Genomic DNA, 10336 nt, shown 5'->3' with positions numbered 1-10336 from the left:
TTACCTTTCCGTCGTCAAGGCGCCGTACAGCGGCGGTCAACTTTCGTAAGGTTTTAAGAATTACCCATGTGATGATCAGTCACAGCTCCCTACGCCGCCTCGATCCTTTGCAGCTTGGTGTATACCTAAATGCGTGTGTCTCATCCAGAGTGATTCATATTGCGCAGATTCTACCGCTGCCGATTTCGATAGGACGTTGCATTCAAGAGACATTCAGATATTTTCAGACGTCTGGGTCCATCTTCAAAGTACTCTGTGACCCGCACACTCGACCCCCGAGTGGAGGGTTTGCTCTGACGAACGTCCGCTATCGTCCGGCAACACGTCACATGGCCACGACGCATAAGCAATGGTGGAGTGTCGAAGCCTCCATTTCGCACCATTTACTTGCCTTCCATGTGCCAGCATCGCTCTTCCAGCCGGTCCCGGTCGGTAGCATCGGGCCCGCGTTTGCACACCTCGCGGCCTTCATTGTGGAACTCAGTTACACTCGCGCCGAACTCGCACGAAAGCGGCTGCCGCGGGCTAAGAATTTCTACGTACTTTTCCTGCGTGGTGTCACCTGTAACGTCGTAGAATACAAGTTATCATTGTTGCAGTGGACTGTGACTTGGCGCCACATTCATCACAGCTTCTTTCCGACGCATATCAGATCGACTTGGTATTATGCGACCTGTGGGAAGTATCCAGCTAATCAGCGGTTTCATGCCATGGGACTGGCAAACTCTCCCCTCTGCGACGTCTACCGTAATGTCAACGATGATCATCACAAATTCAACTGTGTAGGCGTAACGGATGTCTGCTTCTTGGGGCGACAAATAGTCGCGTGTTTTCTACGAGTGCCGCCGCATGTTACTGACCCCGAGTCCTTTCTTTACCCAGCGGTGGAATATTTTCCTGCAAGAAAATCTCAGGTGGATCTCTGGAAAAAGGACTGGACTTTGGCATATCTATACGGAGATGCTCATCACTCGCGCCTTATTTTTGGCAGTACTTGTAGACTGCACGTGCGGAGGTTGCGCACAGTTCCCGTTGTAACGAGTATTTTCCCAATTACCTTAACAGCGTTTTTACCACGCCCCCACCACGTTGGCGTGTTCCCGCTGTGGCAGGTGCCCGCCCGATTGTGACTGAAACAAGACGCCCCTACACCTTGAACTCGGCCCGCCTGCCACACTTTATACCCTGCAGGATTTCCAGGATTCGGGATGGGTGGGTTAGTTTTCATTTGTTTTCGCTCTGTATACAAGTGCACAACAATGAAATAAATAAATAAGTAAAATTAAGCTTCAGGAAGAGGGAGGCATGGTGCCAGAGCACTTGCTCGTGAAAGGAGAAAGTGCCGATTTCGAGACTCGACCCAGCACACAGTTTTAATCTGTCAGGGAGTTTCAAATGAAACTTTACTACGATCATTAACATGAGGTTACGAAGAAGCAGAAATAAATAAAAAAAACATTACAATTAAAGCAATTAATTCCAGACAAGTAATGAGCAATATCAATTCGACAACAAATTACAATAAAAAAACAGGTACTGTCTTCGATTAATATTCAAAACTTCCTCTGTTCGGCGATCTAAACCCACCACTGCTTAATTTTTGGTTAATAACCAGAATTGACGGCCGAAAACTTCCAGCATAAGAAGTCACACTCATTGTGCCTCGTCAAAGAGGGCGGAGGAGCGGACAGAGGTTCAGGGCACTCTCTTCTCCTTGGGTTGGGAAACTGCCCCTAAAGGTGGAGGATTCAGCAATGATCAACGGCATGAGGACGCACAAGAAAATGTAAACCACTGGATGAAAGACGCTTAACGTGTATTCACACCACATATGGTCTGTTATTGAAAAAGTTTCATGAAGATCTGTCCATTGCCAAAAGATTGAGGAACAGTCCCCCATTCTGATCTCCAGGAGGGAACAGCCAAGGGGGAGGTGACCATGACAAAAAGATTGAATAACCAACGAAAGGATAACGTTCTACGAGTTGGGGCGTGGAACGTCAGAAGCTTGAACATGGTACGGAAGCTACAAAAATCTGGAAAGGGAAATGCAAAGACTCAGTCTAGATATAGTACAGATCCCTGAAGCGAAATGGAAAGAAGACAAGGATTTCTTGTCAGGTGTATATAGTACAATATCAAAAGCAGCAGAAAATCGTATAACGGTAGAAGGATTCGTTATGAATATGAAGGCAGGGCAGAGAGTGTGTTACTGCGAACACTTCAGTGCTAGGTTTGTTCTTATCTGAATTGACAGCGAACCAACACCGACAACGATAGTTCAGGTATATATGCCGACGTCTCAAGCTGAAGATGAAGAGATAGAGAAAGTATATGAGCATATTGAAAGGGTTTTACAGTACAGAAGTTGTAAAGGGAGATGAAAATTTAATAATCATGGGGGACAGGAATACAGTTGCAGGGTAAGGAGTGGGAGGAGAGGTTACAGGAGAGTATGGGCTTGGGTCAAGGAATTTGAGAGGAGAAAGGATTCTGTAATATTCAGCTAGAAAAAGAGAATACTCTGTTCTAGAATCACGAAAGGACGGGGTATACTTGGAAAAGGCGAGGTGATATGGGAAGATTTCACTTAGAGTACATAATGGTCAGAGAGAGATTTCGAAATAGGATACTGGCTGGATTGTAAGGCATACCCAGGAGCACATATAGACTCAGATCACAATGTAGTAGTGATGAAGAGTAGTCCGAAGCTTAAGAGATCAGCCAGGAAGTATCAATAAGCAAAAAAGTGGGATACGGACGGACTATGGAATGACGAGATAGACTTGAAGTTCTCTAAGGCTGTAGATAGAGCAATAAGAAAATCTCAGTACGCAGTGCAGCTGAAGAGGAATGAACATCTCTAAAAACGGCCATCACAGAAGTTGGAACGAAAAACGCAGGTTCAAAGAAGGTAACTGCGAAGAAACCATGGGTGACAGAAGAAATACTTTAGTTGATCCATTAAAGAAGGAAGTATAAAAATGTTCAGGAAAATTCAAGAATACAGAAATACAAGTCACTGAGCAACGAAATAAATGGGAAGTACAGAGAAGCTAAGACGAAATGGCTGCTGGAAAAATGTGAAGTCGAAAAAGAAATGATTGGGAGAAGGACTGACTCAGCATAAAGGAAAGTCAAAACAAAGTTCGCTGAAATTAAAAGCAAGAGTTGTAACATTAATAGTGCAACGGGAATTCCATTGTTAAATCCAGTGTAGAGAGCGGATAGGTGGAAAGAGAACATTAAAGGCCTCTATGACGGGAAAGATTTGACTGATGTGATTGAAGAAGAAACAGGAATCCATTTAGAAGAAATTTCCTAAATTCCCAAAAGTATTTGGGAAAATGGCAACAAAACAGCAATTGACATTGGTGTGTATAATGTCTGGCAACATTCAATCTTACTTCTGGAAAAATATCATCCACACACTTCCGGAGACTGCAAGAACTGACAGGTGCGACAATTATCGCACAATCAGCTTCATAACTCATGCATCCAAGTAGGTGACAAGAATAATATACAGAAGAATGGTAAAGAAAAATGAGGATGCGTTAGACGACTGTCAGTTTGGCTTTAGGAAAAGTAAATCATAGATAGGAAATTCTGACGTTGCGGTTGATAATGGAAGCACGATTAAAGAAAAATAAAGACACGCTATAATATTAGTCGACGTGGAAAAAACGTTCGACAATGTAAAATGGTGCAAGATGTTCGAAATTTTGATAAAAATAGGGGTACGCTTTAAGGAGAGGAATAATAAGAGTGGATGACCAAAAACGAAGTGAAAGTGAAGGAGAATTATATGATCTGCTGAATGGAATGAACAGTCTAATGAGTACAGAATATGGACTGACAGTAAATCGAAGAAAGACGAAAGTAATGAGAAGTAGCAGAAATGAGAACAGCGATAAACTTAACATCAGGATTGATGGTCACGAAGTATACAAAGGTTAAGGAAGTCTACTATCTAGGCAGCAAAACAACCAATGATGGACGGAGCAAGGAGTACATCAAAAGCAAACCAATTCTGGCAAAAAGGGCTTTCCTGGCCAAGAGAAGTCTACTAGTATCAAACGTAGGCCTTAATTTGAGGTAGAAATTTCTGAACATGTATGTCTGGAACACAGAATTGTATGGTAGTGAAACTTGGAATGTGGGAAACCGGAACAGAAGAGAATCGTAGCATATGAGATGTGGTGCTGCAGACGAATGTTGAAAATTACATGGACTGAAAAAGTAAGGAATGACGACGTTCTGCACAGAATCGGAGAGGAAAGGAATATGTGGAAAACACTGACAAGGAGAAAGGGCAAGACGATAGGACATCTGTTACGGCATCAGAGAATGACTTCCATGGTACAAGAAGGAGCTGTTGAGGCCAAAAACTGTAGAGGAAGGCAGAGATTTGAACACATTCAGCAAATAATTCAGGACGTAGGTTCCAGTTGGTGCTCTTAGGTGAAGAGTTTGGCACAGGAGAGGAATTCGTGGGGGGCAGCACCAGACCAATCAGAAGACCAAAGACTCAAAAAAAAAAAAAAATGCTGTGGTGCGAAATAATTCCCGTCCAGCATGTGAAAAAGGCTTCTGTAAAAGCTGACCTACGAAAACGATTGTTCCTCCATTTCTGTGTTCGTAGTACCTAAGTGCAAGTATTTTGTGGAATACCCACTGCAATCGCTGTATAACGATTAAGACGCTAGTTACCGTAACACGCAGACTACATTTAGCAAATAAAAGCAAATTCGCCTGGGTCCAGAACCGAATACTCGAACTCCCCATGCTAACCGAAGCGCTATAAACTGCACCAACTGCACAGCACTACTCCAATACGTTAACGGGGATACTTCCCGTACACGTGATTTTTGCCAGCCTATGTCGTCCACTTACTACCGGAAATATACGCAGGACGAAATTCTGTGTGAGGCATTTTTGTATTGTTAGTATTTGAGAAACCGCGTTGCGAAGTCCGATTGCGAGAATTTTTCTTCATTCAATGTAAACAGGGTGTTTGTTTTACCTTGAGATAACTAAATGTCTCAAAACGACACATTATACGAAAAGAATTAAGGTGGAAAATTGATATTAGTAAACATATATCTTTGCTATAACTGTCCATGTTCTAAGAACTCCGCTCTTGTGGACCCGGTTAGCATTGTATTTTCAGATGACAACCCCACATTTTTATTGCATTTTCGGATTCTGTGCCAATAACATACGTACGCTTCACTCAAACCACTGTTCTCATTCGTGGTGGATGGCGCTGTAATCGATAAATATCAAGGGTGCCTGTTATTGCAGTTAATAAAAAATTGTTCTGAGCACTATGGGACTTAACATCTATGGTCATCAGTCCCTCAGAACATAGAACTACTTAAACCTAACTAACCTAAGGAATCACACACATCCATGCCCGAGGCAAGATTCGAACCTGCGACCGTAGCAGTATCGCGGTTCCAGACTGTAGCGCCTAGAAACGCACGCCCACACAGTTAATAAAAGACACAATGGATTTTACATTTCATTTACGATGTAAGTGTAGTTTTTTTTCTTGGAATCCGAATATGCAGTAAAAATCTGGGATTCCCAGTTGAAAGTACAAAGCTAACTCTGTCCACAAAGGAGGGGTAGTTAGGAGGTGGTCAGTTGTAGCACAGACATATGTCGCCCGTAGAAATATCAACTTTTCACCTCGAGCAGCTTTTTTCGTACGATGCGTCGTTTTAGAGATCTGTAGTTGTTTCAAGTTAATACAAACAGCCTATTATTACAGTTTGTGTTTGCATCATATACAGTGGTGTAAAGCTACGTAGAGTGAGTTGTTAGTGAACCCTAAGTTTTACCAACAAATCTCTTCGCAGGCGCTCTCTATTGCTAATGCTTGCTTCCTAATTACTGATATGAGTCTCAATAATACCTGCAAATTTAGATTACCACACCAGTTGTTTAAATGACAGCATTGAGAGACTTGTTATAGTATATTTGTACCGAAGAATATAGGGAAAGACAGCACCGTGCAGCAATAAATTAAAAACGAAGTAAAATGTGTTGTGTAGAATAGATTTCCTGCGTCTTCTTTACATTCAGTCCATAAAATGTAGTCTTCGGCTCACCCTTACACATGACGTTAGCACTGTTTACTGAGTAATAAAGTTATTCCGTCGCATTTTTTGTGTGTATGTAATAACATTATATAGAAACTCTTACTTATTACCATCTTAAAATAAGGGTGATTACTATACAGTTCACTAGTGATGGGTTTACTGTTAATGGAATGGAGGCAGTCTATATTATGCATTTGATTCATTATTGTAATATGTCCCAGAGATCGACCACCCATCGAAGAAAGTGTATGGTTACAATGTTTCGTCCTTCTATAAATGTTTGCGACCAATGTGTGTTAGAGTTGTGTAAGGATAATCGCGCTAGGGGAATCATGCATGCCAGGATGATGCAATTTTAAAGTCTCATTCTTGGAAATACTGCAGTAATAAAATCTGAGCATGTGGAAGACTGGTGGATGCTGTCTTCCTGTAGTAGCCTGCATTGTGACTTTAAGAAAGAGGCCTACCTGCCTGTTTCCACTGCTTCTGCTGGATGGAGTGGGGGAGGATTTGTTTGTTTAGACATATGCACTGGTAAGAACTCTCTTAGCCTCACATTGTGCGGAAGTCATTTATTCCACAGCAGACAGATGCACCATCACTCGCACTGGGCAAGTAGCAAGAGGACCGCAACCATAGTGAGTGTTGTCAACAACATTGGGTGGCAAGGTGGTTGAGCCGTGTTGCGGCTTGCGTTGGTGCCATGGCGTCTCGTTTTCTTCTTGGTTTACTGGGGCCACTACGTTTGCTAGCGTTGTCTGTCCATGAGTGGCAGCAACAGCGGTTATCGATATCTAGTACGGTGGTACTACCTTTGGAGGGACGTCAGGTGTTTCTCTGGGTCGGAGTGATCGGCGAGTTCGGTTGGGATGGAGCACCAGTGAGGTCTGGTAGAGCGAGGACATGCCAGGACCGCTGGCGGCACGCAGGCACTGCCGGATCGAGGGAATGTAGTTGCGAGGACCACAACCTCGTCTGAGTGAGCATTAGCCCACTAGTGAAACCTCCACTATTTTGAGATCATGCCGTTTGTTCGAGCGTTACTGCTCGCAGGGTCGCTGAGACGAAGAGCAACGAGTGGAGTCTCTGGAGTTGACGAAATTAATTAGCCATCCTCCATTTCTTATTATTAATCATTGAATTCCTTGTGTTATTATTGGTGAAGTTCCACCAGCGGTATTTTTCTGCCTTGTGGCCGTTAACGCCCCAGTTACCTGCCCTGGAGGTTAGCGTATTTTCGTGGCAGTGTACCTTTCTTCACCTTGCCGCTGCTGTCCAGTAAGGCATGCAGTTCGACAGCCTCCTTGATTGTGGCTCGGATATTTTGTTTATTTTGGACTATTTTCATCATAGTGGTTCCTTCTGCTTCTGGATCTTTTAAACGCCGGATTCTGAAGACGCAGTGCTGTCCACCAGTTCCGCCTTGCCTGAGTTATTCCACCGTTGTATTGCTTATCAGACGTTAGGTAGATTTTGCAAGAGTGTTGGTCTGCATTTAAACTGTCAGTAATTTGAGTTGCAATCCGGTTAAGTGAATACAACTCTTGGCTGCCTGTTCATCATTTACGAAGTTGAGCAACTTCCACAGGTCGATCCGTGGAGCACTCTCTAAGGCCCACTTCTCTCATGATTTGGTCAGATTGTGATGATCGTTTAAAATATATATATATATATATATATATATATATATATATATTGAATTATTACTGTTTGGGCCTTCAGATACGGGATGTTCTCATGAAACATCAATCACCAGTTTTCTCCTCCGATTGCGAAAACATTCTGTTGGCACCCACTTACGTAGGGAGAAATAAATGATCATTACGAGAAAATAAGAGAAATCATGACTTACACAGAAAAATTGAATTGCTCGTTTTTCCAGCGCGTAATTAGAGGGTGGAACTGTAGAGAGACAGCTTGAAGTCGGTTCATTGAACCCTCTGCCAGGCACTTTATTGTGAATAGCAGAATAATCCCGTAGATGTAGATGTAGAAATTTGTGCTCTGTGGTGAGAAGACGAGGCACCTACATTGCGGACACTTTCCGAAACTCAAGGTTGCCAGTAATGATCGCCTGAGCACTACAATAACTTTGCCAACCTCTGTAGCAGTTGCAGCAACCGTTATTCGGTGATCGTCTTGAATTAACTTGCTAACAATGTGAATATTCTCGTCTGTCATGCTGGTCCTCGGGCAACGTCGGTGTACTGCATTCTCTATTGTTTCTCATCCTCGTAAAAACTGTTTATGCCTTATGTACTCTTGACTCTTTCTCACGGTGTTGTCCCCAAACTGTGCCTCAAGCGTTTTCAAAATTTCGGCCAGTTTTACGCCCTCTGTTGGCTGTTATTCTGAGTCACAAATAAAAAGACACAAGGCAACGAACGGTCTAGCTACGGAGGATAATCTCAGCAAGCAACACAACAATGAGCAGAGATCATGTTGCCCTCAGGTTACACAAAAACATGTAAAACACAAATTGTGGTTTGTATTTGAGTCACACTCGTAGGTATACAGGGTGTTCGGAAAGTTAAATAACATTTTGAATAGGAAACCATCTCCAGAAACATGCTGTTTCTGTTCCACAACAGTTTAAATTCGGGTGTGTGACGCGTCCAAATCTACAGAAGGAAAGAGAAAGGTCTGATACATGTTATTTCTGGTATGCAACGGGGTAGATCGGATGACCCAGAAACCTCCCCTTAGAAAAATTTATGAATTACTGTGCTGATTTTCCAACAGCTGAGCAAAACTGAACGTACTCAGATATTTCTCTCTTTACTTATTCTGATCATCAGTAAACTGACACACAATATTTTTAGCGCATCGCAATCTGACTTTCAATAATCCCTACAAAAGGATGGCCCTGACTAACAATAACCTATACCTTTCATGAATCACTCACCTCACAAAAATCTTCCTTACTCAAACTACTGCAATACAGCGAGCGCCAACACTGCTAGCTAAATAAAAGATTCAAACTACGGAAGGCACTAACTACTAATAGGCATAGTTAGCAAATGAAAGATTTTGATAGAGAACAAACAATGTATTCACCTTAATAGTGTTCAAAAATCATTATATATATATATATAAATATATATATATATATATATATATATATATATATATATATATATATATATATATATATAGTGATTTTCATACAGAGCGCTACGTGACTTTACCAATATAAAAACCTAAACAGCCTACTTACAATCCTTACCACTCCTATGGACTACCGTTTGTGGGGTCGTAAACAAAATTTGATTTACGGTACTCCTGTAGAGACAGAGGAAGTACTGCTGGCACGAGTTTTTACCGCTGCACAATAAAGTTAAGACACTAGTTGTAGCAGAACATGCTTCGTAGTACAATGTCTGTAATAACGTTGGTGGTCGTTACTTCAAGCAGCTGTTGTTATGCATCAGTACTGTTCTGTAAGTAGAGTATTCTGGGTTCTTTTCTGTTTTGGGATAACGTAAACACGTAATGTTTAAGTGTTAATACAAACAAATGTCGTTAAATGATAAATCGATGTTTCGTTATGTTCCCTTTCGAGTTCTTACCTAATAACTGTTGTGCGTCGTGCCTAATTAATTTCCTCAACCAGACGTGGATGAGTTAAAACATCTGAATTGAAACCGTCGTATAACGGAGGCGGTGCGCTTCCCGATGTGGCTTCCTACTGAAATTATGATGTACTCATTCTCCTCTACATGTCCTAGAAGTATGTAACGGGAATTTCCGAACACCTTGTAGAACTGGATGTAGCACAATGGACACCTTCAAGGGGAAAGACATGCGTAATCTCTGATCATTGACTATTTGTCAATCATTAACTGAACAGATCAACAAATGACACATTGGTTGGCCTGCACCACGGACTACCCTACAGACTAGGTTGCTAACCCTGCCTTATATCCAAAAACATTACAGAGACCCAATTTTGAAAACGCAGTGGCAGCAGCCTAAGACAGCTTTAACGAATAACGAACCATTCTCAGAAGATCATCGGTAGATGTCACTGTAAGCTATAGGAACACATCGTGTTTTGTCATGCTTCACTGTTGATCACCGATGTTAAAATATATGTGACCCGATTCGCTAGGTGAACCTTGACGATCGCACTCGAGTGCCCGACATAGCGACACAAGGTCGCGTTACATGGTCTGGCGTTTATCACATTTCTCCGCCTCTGCTCCCAGTTCGCCTTTCGCTGCGCTGAG

The sequence above is a fragment of the Schistocerca piceifrons genome, chromosome 2 (assembly GCF_021461385.2).
Source record: "Schistocerca piceifrons isolate TAMUIC-IGC-003096 chromosome 2, iqSchPice1.1, whole genome shotgun sequence".
Lineage (NCBI taxonomy): Eukaryota > Metazoa > Arthropoda > Insecta > Orthoptera > Acrididae > Schistocerca > Schistocerca piceifrons.
This window is presented reverse-complemented; position numbering follows the sequence as displayed.